The sequence below is a fragment of the Orcinus orca genome, chromosome 11 (genome assembly GCF_937001465.1).
Source record: "Orcinus orca chromosome 11, mOrcOrc1.1, whole genome shotgun sequence".
NCBI classification, from domain to species: domain Eukaryota; kingdom Metazoa; phylum Chordata; class Mammalia; order Artiodactyla; family Delphinidae; genus Orcinus; species Orcinus orca.
Window position 1 is genome coordinate 9564687 of NC_064569.1, and position 12299 is coordinate 9576985.

The window sequence follows — 12299 nt, forward strand, 5'->3', positions numbered from 1 at the left end:
CCCGGTCCGGGAAGATCCCGCATGCCGCGGAGCAACTAGGCCCGTGAGCCACAACTACTGAGCCTGCGCATCTGGAGCCTGTGCTCTGCAACGGGAGAGGCCGCGATAGTGAGAGGCCCGCGCACCGCGATGAAGAGTGGCCCCCGCTTGCCACAACTAGAGAAAGCCCTCGCACAGAAATGAAGACCCAACACAGCCATAAATAAATTACTTAATTAAAAAAACCCTAAACTAAAAATATTAATTCTGTATAACTTGAAAGCACAATTCTGCACTTTGTAATATGGATAAACCAGATGGAAATTCATGAGGGAGAAGATGGAGAAAGGGCAGGCAGAAGGAGAGTCCCTTGAGTTGGTGAGAGATGGGAGATCTCAGGGTCCCCACTGTCATGGCTTGCTTGCCCTGGTCTAGTGGATCTCCACCTGCCTTCTGCACACTATGACCGCCTGGGAAACTTAAAAAATAATGATGCCCCTGCCCCAGTCGAATCAGAATCTCAGGACATGTTCGGTACAGCCACTGCTTAAACATCCAGTCATACATCTGGAGTCTGAAAAGGCTTCTGTTTCATAAGCAGAGCACGCTAGAGTTCCACCACGGCTACATGGAGCCCAGGAGGCATTGACTTCCCTTGCCCCCAACCCTCCGATCCCCCATGCCCACCAGAAAAAATAGGATAGTGTTACCAGAAGAAGCAGGAGGGATGCTGGGCAGGGGGGAAAACATGAAAAATAATTACTATAGTTTTTATAATTGTGCTAGGGCTTAAATTTCATACACTGGTCCCACACAGCAATTACTAGCTGCCTAAGTCCTATTTTAGTTCTGGATTTGGATGGAGTTGAGCTTGAAGCTATAAGTAAACAAGGCTGGGAATGCAGGATCCAATATAGGTAACAGCAAAAGGTGTGGGCATATTTTCTTAACTTTGAGTAAAGGGCATATAAGACGGGAGGGGAAGCTCCCTTTTTTTTTCTTTGTTAAGGTTCTATCTTATAATGTTGGAAATTTGGAGGTAAACATTTATAACCCCCAAAAAAGTTTCAAATGGGTTACATAAGGTATAGTCAATTGGATTAAGGTATGATTCATAATCTATATGTGTAATTCTGTTTCTTAATCAAAAATTGCATAATGTTTGTCAACTTTACAACTTAAGGCTTAAGAGAAGAAAGTGAACACTGCTGTGGCTCCCTCCTATTCCAGAGACACACTAATAAAGGCAGTAAAGCTTCATTTTACAGGCTGTATATACAGGTGTGGTGCAGATAAGGCATTGATGCTCCAGGTGAGAAGATCAACTAATCAGCGTGTCACTATGAATTCCCCTTGACTTAGGCTCCTGCAGGTCTGGAGATCACCTGGGTGGTCTTTAATGAAGAATGTCTAGGCTTGGTCCATTAGGCCAAGTGTCACCTGAGGATCCCTGATTCTTACCCACATATGCCCAAACCCCATTTTATGAGAGTCAAGAAAACAATAATAAATATAAATGGTAAAGTGACTTAGATTTAGTTGCACTATGTAGGTTCTGTGCTGAACATTTCACCTATCATATTTCATCTAAACCCCACCATAACTCTGTGAAGTAGAAATTAGCACCATGTCACCTGGCTGAACTGGGTATGTCTGAGCTAGGTCTTTCATATGTATCTCTGAAACTGAGGTTTTCCCACTTTTATCCACAGCCCCTCGAACTGGGGAACCGCACCTCTGGCTCCTTAAAGCCTCAGATCACCCACAAGTTCCAGCCCCTGGGATTGATGCCTGAGGCCCTGCTGCCATATCTCCCTGCTGCCAATGTCCTCTTTGGCCTTCTTCCAATCACCTGCCATGGCCTGCCCCACCCCAGCTCGGGTTGACTCTCAGATTCTACAGGGACTTGGCTTATAAAAGTGAGAGTCCATCTGTCTTTTCCCCTTAGGCTTATCTTTTCGTCTTGGCATTTTCTCCAAAGCCTATGACCTTAGCCATGCACCTATATTGAGGTCAGTGGCCTCTGCCTGTTCCCACTGGTATGCCTGATTTCTGGCTTATCCCGTGGTAGATTACAAAAGAGGTGTTTTATGAAAGAGATGACTTTTTTAGACTCCAGGCACGTGATTGGGTATTTAAGCAGTGGTTATACATGTTTTCATGCTTATAAGTGCTGTAGCAAATGCTTCTTCTCCAAAAAATGTAAATTGTGGAGCCCTGTCCTTTGAGAGGGTTAGAGCCTTCTGTATGAAAAACATAAATGTGGTGTGATAAGTGTTTTAAAAAATAACTTTTGTGTTTTTCTAATTATAAACATAATATTTTAGTTTTTTATAGAAATTTTTAAAATACCGATAAATATAATGAAACAAAATCACCCAAAGTCCAATGACCCAAAGATGGATAATCACCGTGAACAGTTTGGTGTATTTGGTAAGTTTTCTTTAAGCTTTTCACACATATAAACCCACATATATACAAAATCAGGATTATACCTAATACAGTTTCATATTTCATTTAATATTATCCTGCTAGCATTTACATGTGTCATTAAAATGATTTTTCCTAGATTTATTGAGGGATATAACAAATAAAATTATAATATATTTAAAATGTAGGACTTCCCTGGTGGTGCAGTGGTTAAGAATCTGCCTGCCAATGCAGGGGACATGAATTTGAGCCCTGGTCCGGGAAGATCCCACACGCCGTGGAGCAACTAAGCCCATGTGCCACAACTGAGCCTGCGCTCTAGAGCCCGAGAGCCACAACTACTGAGTCCGTGTGCCACAACTACTGAAGCCGATGCACCTAGAGCCTGTGCTCTGCAACAAAAGAAGCCACCACAGTGAGAAGCCTGAGCACCACAATGAAGAGTAGCCCCCACTCGCCATAACTAGAGAAAGCCCGCACGCAGCAATGAAGACCCAATGCAGCCAAAAAAATAATAAATTAATTAAAAAAAATAAAATGTGCAATGTGGGCTTCCCTGGTGGCGCAGTGGTTGAGAGTCCGCCTGCCGATGCAGGGGACACGGGCTCGTGCCTCGGTCCAGGAAGACCCCACGTGCCACGGAGCGGCTGGGCCCGTGAGCCATGGCCGCTGAGCCTGCGCATCCGGAGCCTGTGCTCTGCAATGGGAGAGGCCACAACTGTGAGAGGCCCGCGTACTGCAAAAAGAAAAAAAAAAAAGTGCAATGTGATGATTTCATATAGATATGCATTGTGAAATTATTACTACAATCAAGTTCGTTTACACATCCATCGCTTCACAGTTACCTTTTTGTATGTGTGTGAGAATGCTTAAGATCTACTGTCTTAGCAAATTTCAAGAGTACAAATATTATTAATTATAGTCACTGTGCTGTGCATTAGATCTTCAGAATGTATCCATCTTACCACTGAAATTTGTACCCCGCTCCTTCTTTTTTGGCCACACGACACGGCTTGAGGAATCTTAGTTCCTGGACCAGGGATTGAACCCATGCCCCCTGCAGTGGAAGCACAGAGTACTAACCACTGCATTGCCAGGGAATTCCCTCAAATTTGTACCCTTTGACCAACATCTCCCTGTTGTCCCAATTCCCCCAACTCCTGGCAACTAGGATTCTACCCTGTTTCTATGAGTTCAACCCTTTTTTTTAAGGTTCCATGTATAAATGATACCGTACAGTATTTGTCTTTCTCTATCTGGCTTATTTCACTAAGCCTAATATCCTCCAGTTTCATCCATGTTGTTGCAAATAGCAGGATTTCCTTCTTTTCTACTTCTATATAATACTTTATTATAGGTAGGTAGATAGATAGATAGATAGATAGAAAACACATCCTCTTTATCCACCCATCTGTTGATGGACATTTGTTTTCATATCTTGGCTATTGGAAATAATGCTGTAATGAACATGGGAGTACAGATATCTCTTCAAGACAGTGATTTCATTTCCTTTGGATAAACACAGAAGTGGAATTGCTAGATCATATGGTAGTTTTATTTTTAATTTTTTGAGGAACTTCCACACTGGTTTCCATAGGGGCTGTACCAGTTTACATTCCTACCAACAGTGTACAAGGGTTCCCTTTTCTCTACATCCCCACCAGCATCTATCTCTTGTCTTTTCGATAATAGACTTCCTAACTGGTGTGAGCAGATATCTCTTTGCAGTTTTGATTTGCATTTCCCTAATTAGTGATATTGAGCATCTTTTCAGGTGCCCGCTGGTCATCTGTATATCTTCTTGGGAAAAATGTCTGTTCATGTTCTCTGCCCAATTTTCAGTCTAATCGCTTATTTTTTAAATTTTGAGTCGTATGAGTTCTTTGAATGTTCTGGATATTAACCCCGTATTGGATGTATCATTTGCAAATATTATTTTCCCATTCAGTAGGCTGCCTTTGCATTTTGTTGATGGTGTCCTTTGCTGTGCAAAAGCTTTTTAGTTTGATGTAGTCCCACTTGTTTATTTTTGCTTTTGTTGCCCTTGCCTGAGGAGACAGATCTAAAAGGATATTGCTAAGAGTGACGTCAAAGAGTTTACTGCCTGTGTTTTCTTCTAGGAGTTTTATGGTTTCAGGTCTTAAGTTTAACTCTTTAATCCATTTTGTGTTGATTTTCATGTACAGTGTAAGATGAGGATCCAATTTCATTCCTTTGCATGTGGATATCCAGTTTTTCCAACACCACTTATTGAAGAGACAGCCCTTTTCCCATTGTATCTTCTTGGCACCTTTGTTGAAAATTAGTTATTTGTATCATTAAAATTCTTTGAAAGTATGTTCACTAGCTATTTAATATTCTACCTTATAAATGTACTATGAATTATTTAACTAATCATATTCAGAGACCTAGACTGATTCCACTGATCAATGTGCTGCAATGAACATACTCTGCATTAATTTTTATGTGCAATTCTATGTCCTTAGAATGGAATCCTAGATGTAGAATCATTGGATGGGACAAATGGTAAGATTATCTAAAGCAGTGGTTAATCGGTTTTTAGTCTCAGGACACCTTTGTTCTCTGAACTATTGTTGAAGACCTAAAGAGATTTTGTTTATATTGGTTGTATCAATATTTACTATATTAGAAATTAGAAATGAGAAATTTAAAAAATATTTATTACTTCATTTAAAAATAACAATAAGAAACCCATTCTTTTCGGACAAATGGGTGAATCAGTGAGAGGTACAACTCAAGCATTCAACTTTCCTGCAGGGGACTAAAGAAATTCTCATTTCTAGTGACCCTGTTCACAAAGATGGAAGATGGAGGTGCAGAGGTGTGAGGACGAAGCAGCCTTCCTGGAGGCAGAGGTGGGAAAGTTGAGGAGTCTGAGGGAGAGTCAGCCTGTCTCCCCATGGGACACATGGAAAATTTTCAAGACTCCAGCCCACTGGGTGAAACTTCAAAGGCTTAAGCCACAATCTTCCCTCTCAAACTTGTAAAATGCCTTATAAAATGCCTCCTTTATAGAGTTTTAAATACCTGCTTTATAGGGTTCTTTTTACAAACATGAAGCCACTTATTCTCAAAACCCAACGATGAGACAGACTCCACAGAAAGGAATTCTCCGCCTTTTCACGAGGAAACTGAAGCCCTGGGAGGTTGTGACTCGTCTCAGGCCCCTGGGGCATTTTGCAGGGACGACTAGAGTCACCACTCGCCCAGCGGTAGTGCCCATCTGTCCGTCCGGATTGCTCGCCCAGCGGTAGTGCCCAATGATTCCGCAGAGTGAAATTGTTGGTTCATCTGCCGCTTCAAAAACTGATTAAAAGGTACAAAAAGTCCAAGTTATTCCCTAGGCTACCAGGCAGGTGCCAAGTTTTGTTCTGGGGTGGTCGGACCCCTCTCACCTTTTTATTTTCCACTGAGAGATTGAATGTACAAACAGAACGCCAAACCATATATGACAGTAGAACTCTGACTCCCAGTCCTGCCGCAACCAGCTGGGGAAGTCAGACCACTCGGCTTCCAACTCAGGAGCCCCTTTCCAGCCAGGATCAACCTGAGAAAGCCAAATATGCCCCCCCAAAACACAGAGGACGCCCCGATTCTTGGTAGCCCGCCTCCACCTTCCTCATGCCAACGACCCCCGACCCGGGCACACCCCAAGCCTTCCCTTTTTTTCATTATGAAGCTTCCTCACTCCCCTCTCGGGGCTGAGTCTCTGCCCGATGCAAGTGATGGTGGCTGCCGCCCTCACTGCAGCGAGCTCCGAATAAACAGGCTCTGTGCTCATTTGACTCCTCCGCGTTTGTTTCCACACCACTGCATGAATAATGAAGGATGTTACAAAGCCCCGTTATGAAAAAAGCATCAGTTATTAAACATTTGTAAAGTGCTTGAAAATCATTTTAGTGTGCCTTGGAAACCCCTTGTGAAGTCCTGCTATCCCCATTTTAGAGCTAAGAAAATTGAGAAGGAACCAGGAGATTAAGCCATTTGCCCGATCTGCCCGGAGCTGGGATGAGAACAGAAACCCCCGTGTTGTCTGAGGTCTGTTGTTTATCCACGGAGCTCCGGCCTTCACTTTGGAATCATTACCATTTTAAAGCATTTTACTCTGGGTTGAGTGAATATTAAGAAGTAGATCACATTTCAGCCTGGCAGGCGCTAAAGTATTGTTTTTAGTTTGTTTTTCTAAGTTTTAGTAGACGCCATATGGGCTCCATTAACTTTACTATGTAGCACAATTTTGAAGATCGTTTCTTTTCCAAAATATTTTTCACCGTCATTTAGCATTTTAAAGTTCAGCACACACACATCAACCCTTGATACTTGTTTTTCTCAAAACTGTGGCCTTTTTCTCTCCCCCGGCAAGGGGGGGAGAGAGGGAGGTCATAAATCCAGCCAGGGGTATGTTGTGTTACTGCGGCTGGGTGGGGTGACGTGGTGGGGACAGGGTAACCTGCCCACACTGGACAAAGTCCTCCTAAGGCAAGGGCTTTCCTTTTTTTTTAAAGAGAGCAGATTTTGGTCTCCACCCTGCTTCAAGTCTGAAGATTGCTGGTGATGCTGACTGAAGGGGATGAGAAGAAAGCCAAGATGCACAGAACCTGACTTGAGTTACAAGAAGCCCCGTCTGGAAGGCAGAGGCAGGAGGGACTGGATGACTCTCTGCAGCTCCTTGCTGGCTGCAAAAATGCAGCTGCCCCTGTTGTTCTCCATCCCAGGGCATTCAAAAAGCAGGCTGTGTGGCAGCAGCGTTTGGCCTGTGTGCCACTGAACCTGGTCCGCCCAGCGAGGAACACCCTAGTGATTTGTTAGGGACACTGGCTGAGGGTGCACCTACGCACCCTCACTCCCTCTCCCTCACTTCTAACCTTATATGCTGCCTCCAAATTCTATTTCTTTTACGTTATCCTTTCAGATTTCTTCAGTTTGGGTTTTTTTTTTTCCAGGGTATTATGTACAAACGTGCATAAAGGGACTTCCCTGGTGGTCCAGTGGTTAAGACTCCATGCTTCCACTGCAGGGGGCAGGGGTTCGATCTCTGGTCGGGGAACTGAGATCCCACATGCTGCAAGGTGCGGCCAAAAATAATAAATAAACAAACAAACAAACAAACATGCATAAAAGGTCTGCACATGTGTGTGATCAGGTATGTGTTGTGATGTCTGGTAAGGGTTTTCTTTTTCCTCTGAGGATGGGAGTGAGCTTTCAGTGATGTGAGAACAGGCCAAGTCTCTGAGGAGACAGGCAGCTTATCAGAGGCTGCCCATTCTGTGTTTCTCCCCATGTCTCACTGGAGCCAAGGCTCCGAAGGCAGAGGGGAGGCTGGAGGGGAACGCAGGTCTCAGGGCCTGAGGGGCTGAGGGTGGTGTTGGAAAGAGAGGGGAGAGGAAGAACCGGAGGGATGACACGCAGCACGTGCTGCACCCACACGAGGGCCCACCACTCCTAGCTTTTGTAATTCTTGCCTGGCTCGTTCGGGCTTCCTTTCATCCCATGAAACAAAGGCCCCAAACCTTAGAGTTTAGAAGTCTAGAAAATGTTCCAACTAACATGTTTACTGATAACGTATTCAATGCAGGGCCAGCAGGAGTTGTCACAGACACAAAGCAAGGATGGAGAGGCAGAGCTCGAGGCTGGGCCAGAATTTCCGTGCTCTGAGCTGTATCTTTCATATCCTTCCTGCACTGTAATTAGGACTAGTTGAGAAAAAAATTAGGCATGAGTGCCAGCCACACGTGGCAAACAATAAATGATGCTAGGGCTTCCCTGGTGGCGCAGTGGTTGAGAGTCTGCCTGCCGATGCAGGGGACACAGGTTTGTGCCCCGGTCTGGGAAGATCCCACATGCCGCGGAGCGGCTGGGCCCGTGAGCCATGGCCGCTGAGCCTGCACGTCCGGAGCCTGTGCTCCACAATGGGAGAGGCCACAACAGTGAGAGGCCCGCGTACCGTAAAAAAAATAATAATAATAATAAAATAAATGATGTTAGCAGATAAAAAGAAGTATAAGATGGAGTGAGGATCTTCCAGGCACTTTCAATATTTCTGGGAAGACAAATTGTCCATATGAAAAGGTGGACACAAATATAATGTTACAGAGTAATGCTGTTGGCCCTTGATAAAGACAGTATTTGCATATAGTCATTGAAACAGAATTTAGCCTTTAATCAGTCCTATGTGTCCTCATTTTCAAATATTTAAATGTAAATGTATGTCTCTCATGGAGAACAGATGAAAAACAAATGTTTACTAAAGATATTATAAATTACGTAATATACAATGAGATTGAAACTCAAAATTAAACACCTCCCACACCATGTCTGGGTGTGTATGTTATTAGATGCATTATTTCCATAGAGACACAGCCCTGCTCACAGTAGGATGGCTTGGTGGAAAGAATATTGAATCAGAAGATTTCAGTTTTGACTCTTTTGCTAACCAACATCATAATTTGGGGACAGATAACTTAGATTCTGGGCCTTATTTTGGCAATAAAAGTGCTCTAAAAGTTGCCTTAACGTTAACCAAAAATGCAGTCACTATGGAAAACAGTATGGAGGTTGCTTAAAAAGCTAAAAATAGAGCTGCCATACGATCCAACAATCCCACCCCTGGGCATATATCTGTAGAAGACTATAATTCAAAAATATACATGCACCCTTACGTTCAGAGCAGCATTAATCACAATAGCCACGACATGGAAGCATCGTAAATGTCCATCAACAGATGAATGGATAAAGAAGATGTGGTACATGTACATATACTACTCAGCCATAAAAAAGAATGAAATGATGCCATTTGCAGCAACATGGATGGACCTGGAGAGTACTATACTAAGTGAAGTAAGTCAGAGAGAGAAAGACAAATACCGTATGATATCGCTTATATGTGAAATCTAAAATAGGACACAAATGAACTTATCTATGAGACAGAAAGACTCATAGACACAGAACAGACTCGTGGTTTCCACAACATTGTAAATCAACTATACTTGAATAAAATAATTTTAAAAAATTAACCGAAAATGTAAGAGCACCAACAAAAACCCGTTCTGTCCGCCCATCTTCCCATAGGCTAAGTAAACGGTCCTACTTTAACTCTAAGAAGAGAAATAAAAAAAATCAAATTGCTTATCTACTGATTCCTCAGCACATGGTCTTCATTAAAATAAGAGTATACACTTCATCATTGTGCACCTGGATTATATTCCATTTTCCTAAAAAAATGTCTATAAGTGGGGTCTTGCCTGGATTTTCTCTTCATGATATAGAAGCTGTTACATATCCAGCTGATCACATTACTGCCTGTTGCTGAAAGGCATGAACTTCAACAAACAGGTTTTAAAATTCACTCATGATCATTTATCGAGTGTACTATGGCCAGGCACACACTGAGTATGGGAGAATCAGAGGAGCATTGCTCTCAAACACAGCGGTGTAATATATAAACTGACACATGCAAAGAGACCATGGAAATGTCCTGCTGATGGTATAAATCAAGAGCCGTGCCAGAAGTCCAGGAGGAAGAATACCTCTCCTGGGAGACCCTGGGAAGACTGCAGTGGAGGTGATGTTTGAGCTGAGTCTTGAAAGATGAGTGGAAGTTTGCCAGGTGAAGGAGGGCAATTTACAAGCAGATGGAATAGGATGGCTCATGAAAGTGCCTGGCACGTTTGAGAAAGAGTGCAAAGGAGTGTTTAGCTGCAGCCCAGGTTTTGTGGGAGGGAAGGAAGCTGGGAGGACAGTTAGGTCAGGGCTAGAACACGGGAACCTTGTTAGCCTACACTCGGGGTGATCACCCCTGCAGGTAATGGGGGGCACAGAGGTGTACTGCATGAGGTATTGTGTGTGTTGTGCTTTTAAGGGGAGTGGAGGTCATACGGAGTGAATGTGTAACTTGGGAGTAGAGTAAGCAGAAACGGGTTAGGGAGACCAAAAGGGAGGTGGCGGTGGGAAGGGTTAACTTTGAGAAGCAGGGACTTCCCTGGTTGGTCCAGTGGTAAAGAATCCGCCTTCCAATACAGAGGATGCGGGTTTGATCCCTGGTCAGGGAACTAAGATCCCACATGCCACAGGCTAACTAAGCCTGCATGCCACAACTACTGAGCTCATGAGCCTCAACTAGAGAGCCCGCGTGCTGCAAACTACAGAGCCTACAGGCCCTGGAGCCCACGCATCACAACTAGAGAGAGAAAACCCACACGCCACAACTAGAGAGAAGCCCATGCACCACAATGAAGAGCCCGCATGCCTCAACAAAGAGCCTGCGCGCCACAAGACCCGACGTAGCCAAAAAATAATAATAATAAATAAAACTTTGAGAAGCATTATTGAAAGAGAATAGATAACACGTGGTGAACCCTGGCTGTGGAAATGGAAGGAAAGGGTAAAGCAGAGTATGACTTTGAAGTTGCTCAGTACAGGGGAGACTGGGTGGCTGGTGACACTATTAATCCAGGTGCAAGAACATGATGGGCTCTCTACTCGGGTGCGCCCCAACTAAAGGATGACCATTCACTTTGGCACAGGTGGCCAGTGACCGAACAAGAAGGCTGGATGACAGCGGCTGAGGAGCCTGCCCCAGAATGAGACCTCTGGTCTCTTCATTTCCATGCCTCTGCCTCATGGTATCCATCGTTCGGTTCAATACCATTTGAAAGCTGTTATCTAGAAGATACTTGATCTACTGAAAACCTCTTTTTTGGGTTACTTCTTATCTGTCCTGTTATAAGAGTGTAAGTGTGGGAAGTCTGGAGCCAGATCATTCAGGCAAGTGACCTCCAGCAAGTCAGTTAAACCTTTCTGTGCCTCAGTTTTCTCATCTGCGAAATAAGGATAAAAATTCTTCATGAGGTTGTTACAGGAATGAAATGAGTTAGTCTACGTAAAAGGGTGCCTGGCACACAGTGTAAGTACCTTGTGAGTGTTTGCTAGCATTATTAATAAGTAATGGAATACTTGACTAAAAGTGGTACAAATTATTAGAGATTTATTATCAAAGAACAAGCTTGGAAGTGGGCAGTTCCAGGTTGGTGCGAGGACCAGACCCTTCCCATATCCCGCTCTGCCATCTTCGGTGTGTTAGTGATTTCTCCCCTCATGGTGGCAGAAAGGCTTCAGTAGTCCCAAATATCAAGTCCTCACGTGACCGGCATTTCAAGCAGGAAATAAGTCTTTCTTCCTTGTGTAGCCCTCACTTATCAAGGAGGAGACTCTTTGCTAGAAGCCCCAGTTGGTTTCCTTTCAGCTAGAGCTGGGTCACAGGCCCATCCCTCACTGCAAGAGGAGCTGGGAAAGAATCCGGCACTTCCAATCTAGAAACAAATGAAGCGAAAGTGGAGCTGGGCTGGCTGTTGCACGGAGAATCCGCAGTGTCCATCACAGTCTGGGAGCCAAAGATTTCAAGACTGCCTCACTCGGGCCAGGGATAATTGAGAAACAAGGACATCGCGCTATTCTTCCAGCGAAAATGAGCCACAGACGTCATCCTTCGGGGGTCATTAGCTTTTTTAGGGATAGCTTTTAACTCAGGTGAGTAACTTGGTGAAATACAGAGAGAGGATACTTTTGAGCCCAGGGACCTTCCTAGTCTTCTCACCTGTTCTAGGCTGTCACCTCCCCTTCCCACAAACCAAAGGAGGAAGTTCATAATTCAGTTCACCTTGTCTAGAAGGTTGGCTAGGCCAGTCACGCTTAAAGGTACTTAAAAGGAAGTGGATGCAGGCTTCATCCCCTCTTACTGCCCCATGCAGCATCTCACCCATGGTGATGGGGTAATAAGCAGAGAGCTGTGTGAGAAGAGCTACTCTTTCCCCTTGAGAAGGACGCCGCAAATCAGCAGTTCCCCTACAATTTACATCCCCACAGTCATGGCC